Source organism: Staurois parvus, unplaced genomic scaffold (assembly GCF_062004578.1).
Source record: "Staurois parvus isolate SC_StPar_1 unplaced genomic scaffold, SC_StPar_1.0 ptg000099l, whole genome shotgun sequence".
Taxonomy (NCBI): Eukaryota; Metazoa; Chordata; class Amphibia; order Anura; family Ranidae; genus Staurois; species Staurois parvus.
Window position 1 is genome coordinate 51,079 of NW_028317895.1, and position 11,341 is coordinate 62,419.

Genomic DNA, 11,341 nt, shown 5'->3' on the forward strand with positions numbered 1-11,341 from the left:
AGTTGCTGCGGGAGTGCTGCAATAAAATGTCTTAATTGATAATAACGCCATTCATCTAATATAAAAAATAATTCCTTTTTATTTTTTTAAATCTTGAAAAGAACATAATTCCCCTTTTTCAGTGATATATTTAATATAATTTAATATCTTAAATGTACATTTCTATATTTATTTCCATTTTCCTGCAATATCTTTCCCCGGTGGGAAACATTCTGTTCTTACCAACAGTATTAACAGTGAATTATACTCCCACCCCATTTGCTTATGAATTATATCCCATACCTTAATTACATTCCGTGTTAAAGTACTCGTATTTTCAGAAAAAGTACTAAAATGTTGTGGAAGCCAAATAATCCTATCTAATTGTGACTCAGTTAGTGTACTTTCCATTTTTACCCAACTTTTCCCCTGTGAATTATATATTCAATCTGCTATTCGTTAAATCATCACAGAATAATAATATCTCATAAAATCCAGCACATTTAACCCCCATTTACTTTATCATTACACAGTACCTCATATTTAACTCTTGATTTTTTATTTACCCATATATCTGAGTATAATTTTTTTTATAGTCTCAGAAAATGTCCCCGGTAGATATATTGGGAGCATATGAAATTTATGCAGAATTTTTGGTACTATCACCATTTTTACCATATTTATACAACCAATCTAGGAAAGGAATCCTATTGACATTTTTCTCAGTTTATCCTTTATCTTGTTTATTAATGGAATATAATTTACCTGATATAAATTCTTTGAAGAAGGGGTTAACTTTATTCCTAAGTAACTTAATTATTTTTCCCTCCACGAAGGGAAAAGCTTTGTGTAAGGTCTGCTTCTCTATCTTTGGAACATTAATATTTAATATCTCTGACTTTAAAGGACTAATTTTCAGGTTTGATAACTCTCCATAGTATTTTAATATTTTCATTAAGTTGGGTAATGTTAATCTAGAGTTTACGATATAAAATAACATATCATCTGCATATGCAGTGACCTTGTGTTCCACATCTCCTATCAAAATTTCCTTTCATCTAGACTCCTTCGTACAGTCGCTAATAACGGCTCCAGAGATATAATAAATAGCAGAGGAGAGAGTGGACATCCCTGCCTTGTTCCGTTATACATTTTGAAGAACTGTGACAATGAACCATTAACCTTCACCGCTGTTGATGGATAACTATGTAAAGAAACCCCCAATGGCTAAACAGCCTGTCCTGGGAGTAGTACTCAAGCTCATGCTATACCGCCTGCATACATATAACAGGGGGGAGGTGCATCCAAAAGCAATAACTTAAAAAAAAACCCACAAGAAAGAAAGGATACAGTACCTCAATGGCTAATGAACAGCATATATTTATTGGACGTAAAAAATGGGGTGGAGCTGTGCCATCTGGAGGGTTTTTTTTTTTGGGGGGGTGGCGGCAGGTTTTTGGGCGGGCGGTGGGGAGAGGGAACGTATGGGATGTGCATTGTCATTTTTTACGTCCAGTAAATATATCCTGTTCATTAGCCATTGAAGTTCTGTATCCTTTCTTTCTTGTGGGTTTGTTGTAAGTGATGGATAACTATATAGATTTTTTATCCACTGTACCATTTTGGATCCAATTCCTAATGCTTCCAATGTGTCAATCATATGTGTCAATCCCCAGTCTACCCTGTTGAAAGCTTTTTCAGCATCTATCAACAAGATTAATACCGGATATTTCCATCTGTTACTCTTTTTTCTAAGGCTATTAATCTTTCTTCATCCAATCTAGGTAATCTAGCCTCTTTTAAGTATATCTGACTTTTTTTCTTTTTTTCGCTCTGATTCTTTTGGATTCTTAGATTTTACTTTATATAATCTACTATAATATTTTTTAAATGTTTTAGCGATATCAGTGGTTGAAAATACCATTTCTCCTGTCTCATCTTTAATTTTCTCTGTATAGTTCCTCAATTTCTTTCCCCTTAACCTTCTCAATAAATATTTTCCTGGTCTATTCCCTCACTGATATCTTTCCTTTGCCACCCTATTAAAGATTCTCCTTGTCTCCTGTTCCATTAAGTCCTTTAAGTCTTCTCTTTTTAGAGTTATCTTCTGTTGTGTCTCTGTTTTTATTTTTATTTTTATGTAGTTGTTCTAAATCATATAATTCCTCAGTTAATAACTTTATTTTTTTACCCTGTTCTTTCTTTTTTTTGGCCCCTATTGAGATCAGGATTCCCCTAATATATGCCTTATGTGCTTCCCAAACTGTAGCAACAGATACCCCTTCAGTCTCTTTGAGCATAAAATATTGCTCTATTTCCTTCTTTACTCTTAATTCCATCTCTGGTTCCTGTAAAAGCTTCTCATTTAATTTCCACATGTTAATTCTATTCTGCTCCCCTCCCAACCATAGTCTCATTGTTACAGGTGCATGGTCTGATACTAAAATTACCTCGATGTTGGATTTCACCAAAGACTCCAAGAGTCTATGTTCTATCATTATATAATCCAGTCTTGAATACATCCCTTGTGCAGAAAAGAAGACGGTATAATCTCTTTCTCTTGGATGTTTAATTCTCCAGGAGTCAATCAATTGACACTGATGTAAGATTATTTAACAGTTTAGACTTTTACCTCTCTCCTTCTGCGCACGCGATGATGTATCCACCAAGGAAAAATTAAAATCTCCTGCCACAATCAGCTTACCCCTCTTAAAGTCTGTAAGTTTTCTTAGCAAACCCTAAGGCTGGCTTCACACTGATGCGGTGCGGAATTCGCAATGTTTTCTGTGCGAATTCCGCACCACATCAGAATTGCACCCCGTTCATGTGAACCGATATAGGTGTGTATGTTAACAGCACGCCGAAATCGGTCCGCAAAACATGGTGCGATGTGCAGAATCTGATCGCATAGGTGTGAATACCCATGTAATTCGATTCTAGTGCAGATCCAAAAGAGGGCCCTGCACCTTTTTGGTGCGGGTGCAGTGCTATTGGAGCCATACATAATGTATGGCTCCAATCGCACCACACACAAATCGCATGTGATTTGCAGAGGAATGCGGTGTGGTTCCTGTGCGAATCACATGCGATGTACCGCACCGCATTAGTGTGAACCTAGCCTTAAGGTATACCATTGAATTCGTATTAGGTCAATAGATATTTGCTAATGTACATTCTAATCCCTGTACTTTCCCTCTCAGGAATAAAAACCGACCCTCTGGATCCACCAATCTATCTTCCTTGGTGAATCTTACATTTTTTGCTAACCCAATTCCTACTCCTTTTCCCCATTTTATTGGTGAATCAGCATAATCAGCCCTGGAATCAGTTGTGGTTTGGTCCCACTCTCAATTCCTCTTTCAGGGTGAGACTCAGAACACATACACCTATTGAACCTCCATTTGCCCCACCATTCATTTTAAAAAGGCTCTCTACCTATCTTCCTCAAAATTCCTCCCTTCAACCTCTCCCTACCCTATCCTCCTGCTATATCAGCCATTATACATATATCACCTATATCCTCTATCAAACACATTGTGGCCACCCAAAAAGGAGAGGAAGCCCTTAAAAAAAAGAGGAAAGAGAAAAAGAAACAGGGCGATGGAGAGAGAAGAGAAAATGAGGAACAAAAATAAAAAGGATTTCCTTTTTCCATTCCTCCACTCCCCATGCTACCATTGACCCTCATTAACATTATTCTCTGTCATCTTCCTCCTTCAGACTACTACTACTCATAGAAACTCTATCGCAATATCCGTTTGGAGACTAATTGCCACTTATCTTTTTCTAACTCTGCACTCCCTTAACACCTTCAAACCATCCCGGAATATCTATAATCTGTAAATCTAGTCTTTCACAGAAGATCTTTAGATCTTCTGGAAATCTCATCCTCGCCGATTCTCCATCTTTCCATCCAATCAAGCATGATGGAAAATCCCAATTATATTGGATTTTTTTTTGCGCATCTGGTCCAATAATGGTTCCAGAGATCTTTTTCTAGCCAATGTCTCTGGTGCTATGTCTGCAAAGATTTGCAAGCTTGATTCTCCGTATTTTATTGCTGGAGTCCCATGCAACTTCTTCCAGATATTTAATTTGTCTTCATAATGATGAAATCGCACAATCACATCTCTGGGGGTATCCAGTGCCACTCCTTGGGGTTGTCTAATCATGTGTACTCTGGTCTGCCTATTATCGGATTAAACACTTTCCTCGTTTTATCCCATAAATCTTCTCCTAAAGATACTTCTGGCAAACCCTGGCTCCTCAAGTTGTTCCTTCTATCTCTGTTCTCTTGGAAGACCAATATGTATGTTAGTTTTCTTTGCTCCATTCGCATTTCTTCCACCTGCGCTTCTAACATGGTCGTTACTGGTGCATGTTTCTCAAATTTTTCTTCCATTTCTTCAACTGGTGATAGAACTTGTCCCAGGTCATTATGTAATACAGCCATTTCATTCTTTATGGAGTGCTTTAATTTTGCATACATTTCTGCAATTTCCATTTTCGATGGCATTTGCGAACTTGATCCTTATTCTTCTGTATTTTCAGAATCTAGTTCACTTTCCATATTTATAGATTCTTTAATCTAGTTGAAATTTGATACACCTAATGACAGTCTAGTTTGATCTCCGTTGTTATTTCCTAGCTCGTGTCTTCCTCTTGATCCCTGCTGTCTCTCAGGGGTCTGACCCTCTGGGCTTTTCTCCCGTGGGGGCATACATTTTCTTATTGTACTTGATTGAGGAGTTTTAGTTCCTCCTCATTTTACAGATCTGGTCATTGAGATTACACTTCCAGCTCTATAACTCAAAGCCAAATAATATTTTCAAGGATATAATAGTTAAATTTAAGTTTCAGTGCAGGTATTCTTCTCTTTGTTATCTGAGGTATATTATAAGGTAAATTAAGAAGATTTTAACCTCCTCATTGTGTACCCCATCCAATTTTCCTTTTTAGAACTTCTTATCCGACTTAACAGACTTTTTCCTTTTTCTTCCTTTTTTCTCCCTCCTTCGATATATTTATTTTTCTTCTGGACCCACTGAGTGACCCCTCTCCTCTCTCCTTGGTTCCTTCCCTTAGTGTTAACAGTCCCCGAGACCACCTAAGACCCCCTGAAAAGTTATTTTATATCCTCTCCCCTAAAATAAGCTTAATGCAAGCCATAAAGGTCCACCGCTTCCCACGGCAACTCACCCTCACTGCCCGCAACCAGTGTGGGGGGGGTGTCTCTCGTTCCTATATCATTCCTCCTCTCCAGTCAGGGCTCTTGTTGCAGGGGCAATCACAGTGGGTCACCAGGGGTCATTGGTGGTATAGAAGGATCACCCTCTGTGGGTATCGCGGCTCCAGTGTCCTGTGTCAGCTTCCTCCTCCACACCACAGCGGCGTCTCCCAGGATTCCCCATTGCTGTCACGTGGGTGCTCCCAGCGTCCACCGCTGCACTTGCCGGCAGGTGCCTCTCATTCAACCAAGAGAGAACGAACTCCTCCACGGTGCCAACACCACACTCTGCAAGGTAAGGCAGGGTTCAAATATCTATGTCCATTATATTTTGGCAGATATCAGGAGCTCCTAGCACGAGCGACCTATCAGTGCCACCATGTCCAGGCCCTTCCCCTGACACTGCAAATTAATATTAAAAAAAAAAAATGACTACAATCATTTAACCCATTTAAATAATAGCAGTGGGGAAATTCAGTCCAGGGGAATATTGGCTGTTGAGGATGAAGTTAGAAATCTTATTAACTGTAGCCAGCTGACGGAGAGACAAGGGTAAAAGTGAGAAATAAAGAGATGGACCCTTTATTTACTTTTGTGAACAGACAACATCCAAGTAACAAATATCTCAGATCACTTTAATGAAAATACTTTTGCTATTTTTAAACATTTTTTTTTCAGTTAGGTCTGATAGAACCCTTCCTGTGAAAGGGGCCCTGAAAACCACAGATGTATATTTATTTATTTATTACAGGTACCAGGGGCGGACTGACAACTCACCAGTTGCCCCTGGGCAATAGGGGATCATGGGGCCCCTGTGTCCTTGCCCAAACTCAAAAAAGCCTATGAAAAAGGTACCAGGGGCATCTCATGGGGCCTCCTACTGACCCCAGGCCCTCGGGCAGTGTCCGAGTTTCCAAATGGACAGTCCTCCCCTGACAGGTACTTACATAACACTGCCAATTTACGCAGAACTTTACTTATATATTACATATTCACATCAGTCCCTGCCCTCAAGAAGCATACAATCTAGGGTCCCTAAGTCAAATTCATTTATACACATACTAGGGCCAGTTTAGACAGGAAACAATTAACCTACCAGCATGTTTTTGGACCATGTATATGGCATAAAGACATCAAAAATTTATCAATAAGTTGACATGCATGTTTCGCATTAGGGAGTGAAATTAGCATTGCATTAATGATACTCTAAAGCATAATCCCTGGAATTCATAAAGGCTGGTGTAGAAAGATTTTGGGAAAGTGTCTCTCGTGTTCTAAAAGTGGTGCAGCATGTGCCAAATTGATGTACCTGCCTAGAACTTGTTCTGGATCTTGGCACATTTTACCACTTTTAGAATGCACACGAGGCACTTTCACAAAATCTGTATGTGTAGTGTCTCTCTCTGTACCCTAAAAGAGAGTTGGTCCTTATTAGATTCACCTTCATGGGATGTGAACTGTCTATATTTTATCTTGAATTAGGCGCATGCATTGCACCACAATGTAAAAGTGTAGAATTTGGTGCACGATTGCTGTCAGAACCAACAGTGTTGCAGATGCTTAATGAATTTGGTGCAATAAATTAACAAGAGAGATTAACACCAGAAAAGTGGCACTGCAGCTTTATTGAATCTCCCCAATATTTATCTACCGGTAATTCAATTTGACATCTGCACAGGATGGAATTGTTTTTTGGACCCATTTTTTAATACAACTTCAGGGGCATTGTATATTATAAGGAAGATATGGGGTAGTTGTCCTAACCTTAGATAATGAATATTTATTGTCTAACTATCCCTTATGATGAGTCAATTTGGGAGCACAGATGTATGCATCTCCTTGCATGATAATTATTCCAGGCTCCAATCTCCAAAGCTTTTGTCCAAGAGATGGGAGAATGAGGCAAAGACACCTGTTTCTCTGCTTAAAGAATTAGCTGTATTATTCATCAAGGGAATTTAAGTAATATGAATTATATATTGACTTAAAAGCAGCTTTAATAGTATATATAGTATTTAATATTATAAGAATGAAACTTTAGGCAATATACTGTAATATTATTCAATATACTAATTTAAGTCACAACATGAATTTACAGTTTTATTTTTTTAATTATTTCCTCCTCTGAATGTACTATTGAAACTGTACCCCGGCTACGCTATCATATTTGTGACCCCTGTACTGCCAGGACATACGGAGTCTGTTAGAAGTCTCCTCTTCATGCTCACGCGTTTTTGGGACTACAACTGCAGGTGCAGCTGTTCAGAGTGTCACAATAGAAGAGATTTCTATGGGACGTCATAGGTCCTGGCAGCAAAGGGTACATACATATAACAGAAGTGTGGCAGTGCAGATGGGGGGCAGTTTCACAAGGAAGCTCAAAGGAGGAAATTTATAAAATATAAAACAGCAAAGCATACAAGTTGTGATATTAGCATCTCATTTATGAAAAAAATGCCTTTAATACCATTTTAAGGTTAGAGAAGTTGTAAAATATTATGCATGTAAAAAACTGTGGATTAAGTCTCCATTGTACTACACAGTAAAATACCATTTAGTTGACTGGTTTGTCTGTACAGATTCTCTAAGGAAAATACTCTGCCGACCTTATCTCTCTGATCTAGATGTATCAGAGTTTTCCTCAGACTCAATTCTCATCTGACTGGGGTTCACAGCTGTCCAAAAGCAGCTGGCTTCTTTCTTTGCATGGAGAGATGTTCACGTAATCAATTAACCCAAATTAACCACTTCCTGTCTGGATATTTTTACCCCCTTCCTGTCCAGGGCAATTTTCAGCTTTCAGCGCTATCACACTTTGAATGACAATTGCGCGGTAATGCAACACTGTACCCATATGAATTTTTTACCATTTTTTTGAGACAGATAAAGCTTTATTTTGGTGGTATTTATTCACCGCTGGGAGTTTTATTTTTTTTTGCTGTGTAAATGAAAAAGTCCAAAAAATTCGAAAAAATGTGTTTTTCTTATAAAATTTTGCAAATAAATAATCTTTCATCATAAATCTTGGACAAAATGAATTCTGTTATCTTTTTAGTAAAAAAAAAAAGCCAAATTAGTTTATAACCTAAAATTATAATTTTTAAACATTTTTTTACATTTTTATTTTTTTTTTTTTATATTATTTGTTTTTTGTTTTTTTTACATACTGTCACCCTAGCAGTACAGTGTCACCATGGAGACACTGTACTACTTGTGGGGGGTGATGAAGATTTTTTTTTTTTTTTTTTTTTTTTTTTACAGTGATTGCTTTTACATCCATATAGGATGTAAAAGCAATAATTAATCTTTCTCTCTGTCTGCATTCTTGCAGCCATTGAGAACTACTGAGTGAGCTGTGATTGTTCACAGCTTGTCACATGGTACAAGGCTGTTGTGAATAGCCTTGTACCATGTGACCTCTGTGATCATTCAAAGATTTTACACGTAGTAAGCAATGATGTCACAAGTGACATCTTGCTTACTACTTTGCATGTGATCACTGATTGACCAATCAATGAGCACATGATCGGGACCTCGTACAGAGGTCCCGTCCGACGATCGGGGTTTCACTGTGTCCGGAGGACACAGCGGGCACCGGATCGCGGTGCTGCGCGCTCCCAGGGAGCGTGCACAGCTAGAAATGGCGGATGCCGTTTATGAACGGCAACCCGCCCCTGGAGTGCCACCGTCCTGCCATTTATAAACAGCAGGTGGACGGCAAGTGGTTAAAAAGAAAGCAAAGCTATTATATTTAACTCTACTGTATGTCCCACATTATATCCATCCTCCTCCAGTGAAAAAAAATGTTATACTTATTTATACTGCAATACGCCTCAGCCAGTTCTGGGCATTTGGCCAAATTAATATGTTGCACCTTATCTATGAATACAGGACAGGCTACGCTGAACATTTATGACACACCCTTGCCTTACAGAAATGTATATGTAACTTGTAGCACTACCTCCTTAGGAGTTTCTTGAATATTTGGGTCCCCCTATAGTCCTGCACAGCCAGGCATCACGCATCTTCACTAAATCAGTCCTTGAGCTTTGGTTATGTTGTTTTTTTAAGGTATTTGAACTGGAATAGGGTTCGGGGTGTACAGGATGCCCAAGGGTATTGATAAACTGAGGACAACTTCCTGAAACTGTTTACAAGCCTTCTCTACAGCAGTCTCTGTTGGAGAGCTAGCACCCCAGACCCCAGATGAACTTCTCCTCTTCACCCAGCAATTTGGAGGTATCCTAGCCTTACATCTTCCTCTCTATCTCCCACCCCAACTCTACCCCAACACACCTGCCACTGAGCAGGCTCGAACACTTTTTAACAGTATCCAGCTGCTTGCCAACCTCTTGTTGGGGATTGGCTAGGATCCCTCAAAAGTGCAACCAGCCACTTCTTAGATCCACCCACTGCCTCCAGGGCCTTCCTCCAAAAGCCCTAGAACAGGGGGAAATTCCAGAGGGGCTGGCCTGCAGAGCCTCTCAGCCCTGACCACAATTTGACCCCTCTCTGGCTATTACAGTTGGGCTGCTGCTCACCCCTGTCTAATCACTGGAGTCTAGCTCCCCCTGGCTACATAGGAGGGAGCTACAAACTTAAACCTTATATTAATTTTTGTGTCTTGTCACTTTAGACTCATTGATGAGCAATACTGGCTTTTAATGGTCAGTGAAAAATGAACCTGAACCATGTCCACTACTTTTCACAGACTATTAGTTGATTACTAAACATTTCATTAGCTACACAGTTTTCAGTTTGCAAGCAGAATCCTACAGGGGTCATTAATGTAAAGATCTTTCCGATTCAGTGTGGGGTTCTGATTCTGTTTCTGCAACTCAGAGACATTTTAAATAAAAATGCACAGGGAACAGGGAAGGTCAATTATCCCAACACATCTACATAGGTTTTACTGACTACAAATTGTGTCAAACAGTTAGACCTGGCAGGGAAGAGAGTCTGGTTCACCTGATTTGGTGTCATTAAAGCTTGTTGCAATTCAGCAACGAAAAAAAAAACAGCATAGTGTGGCTTATAAGTTTTCATGCCTGGAGGAGAGAAGGCGGATCCTAGAGAGTCATGCACTTGTGGCAGGTTGCTGCATCAGGTTTCCTGGAGCAGTGTCATTTGCTACATAGGTTCTGTTTTTCTTTCCTTTGCTGTTTTTCTCTTAGTGACCTGTCCAGAATCCTCTCTTTAGAATGAGTGACCCATCAGTAAACCAGGATCTTCTCCTCTAATTCTTACTGACTTGGTCATAGAGAAGGCTTCCCTTAGGCCCAGAGGCAGACTGACAACTCATGGGTCCCCCGGGCAATAAGGGATCATGGGGCCCCTGTGCCCTTGCCCAAACTCAAAAAGCCTATGAAAAAGGTACCAGGGGCATCTCATGGGGCCCCCTACTGACCCCAGGCCCTCAGGCAGTGCCCGAGTTTCCAAATGGTCAGTCCCCCCCTGCTTAGGCCTCATGTGCCCATGAACTCCCCTAGATGTTAGCTCTCTTGGCAGCAGAAAAACGCCAAACGTGGCAAAAACCCGTGTAAACATGGTACCGCGTTTAGCCTCATTTAACATTTGGACGTTTATTCAATTGATTGACCACAGTATTTTCCATTGACATGAACAAACAACCAAGCGCTAAACGTTTTTAGTAATAACAGTATAAATATATATTTTTTCTGTTTTTAGCAGTCATATAACCACACAGCTCCAAGTCCTGGACAGCTGCTATGAGAGCTCCTAGAGCTCCTAGAAAATTCCTAGAGCAGTGACGTCTGTTTTCATGGTCTTCTCCACCATGTGCAGCAGCCACACAGAACAATGGAGCTGTGGAGTCATGTGACCACTAGGAAAAACTTTTAAAATGTTAACACTGTTTACTGTAATAATTTATGTGCAGCATGAGTAAAGGCAGAGGAATGGTAACATTTAAAGCTTACTTAGTAGAGAGCCTTTCCTTCTTTACCTTGAGGTCATTTTTCAACTTCTTGACACAGGATCTTCAGGAGGTCACAATTTCCAGATCTATTTGTCCAGAAATCCGTTGCAAGAACTGGCTAATGGTTTGTCATGTAAGTCCTCTCTTACTAAGGTTTTACTTCTACTATAGAAGAGTCTACTTCCATGACATAGAAT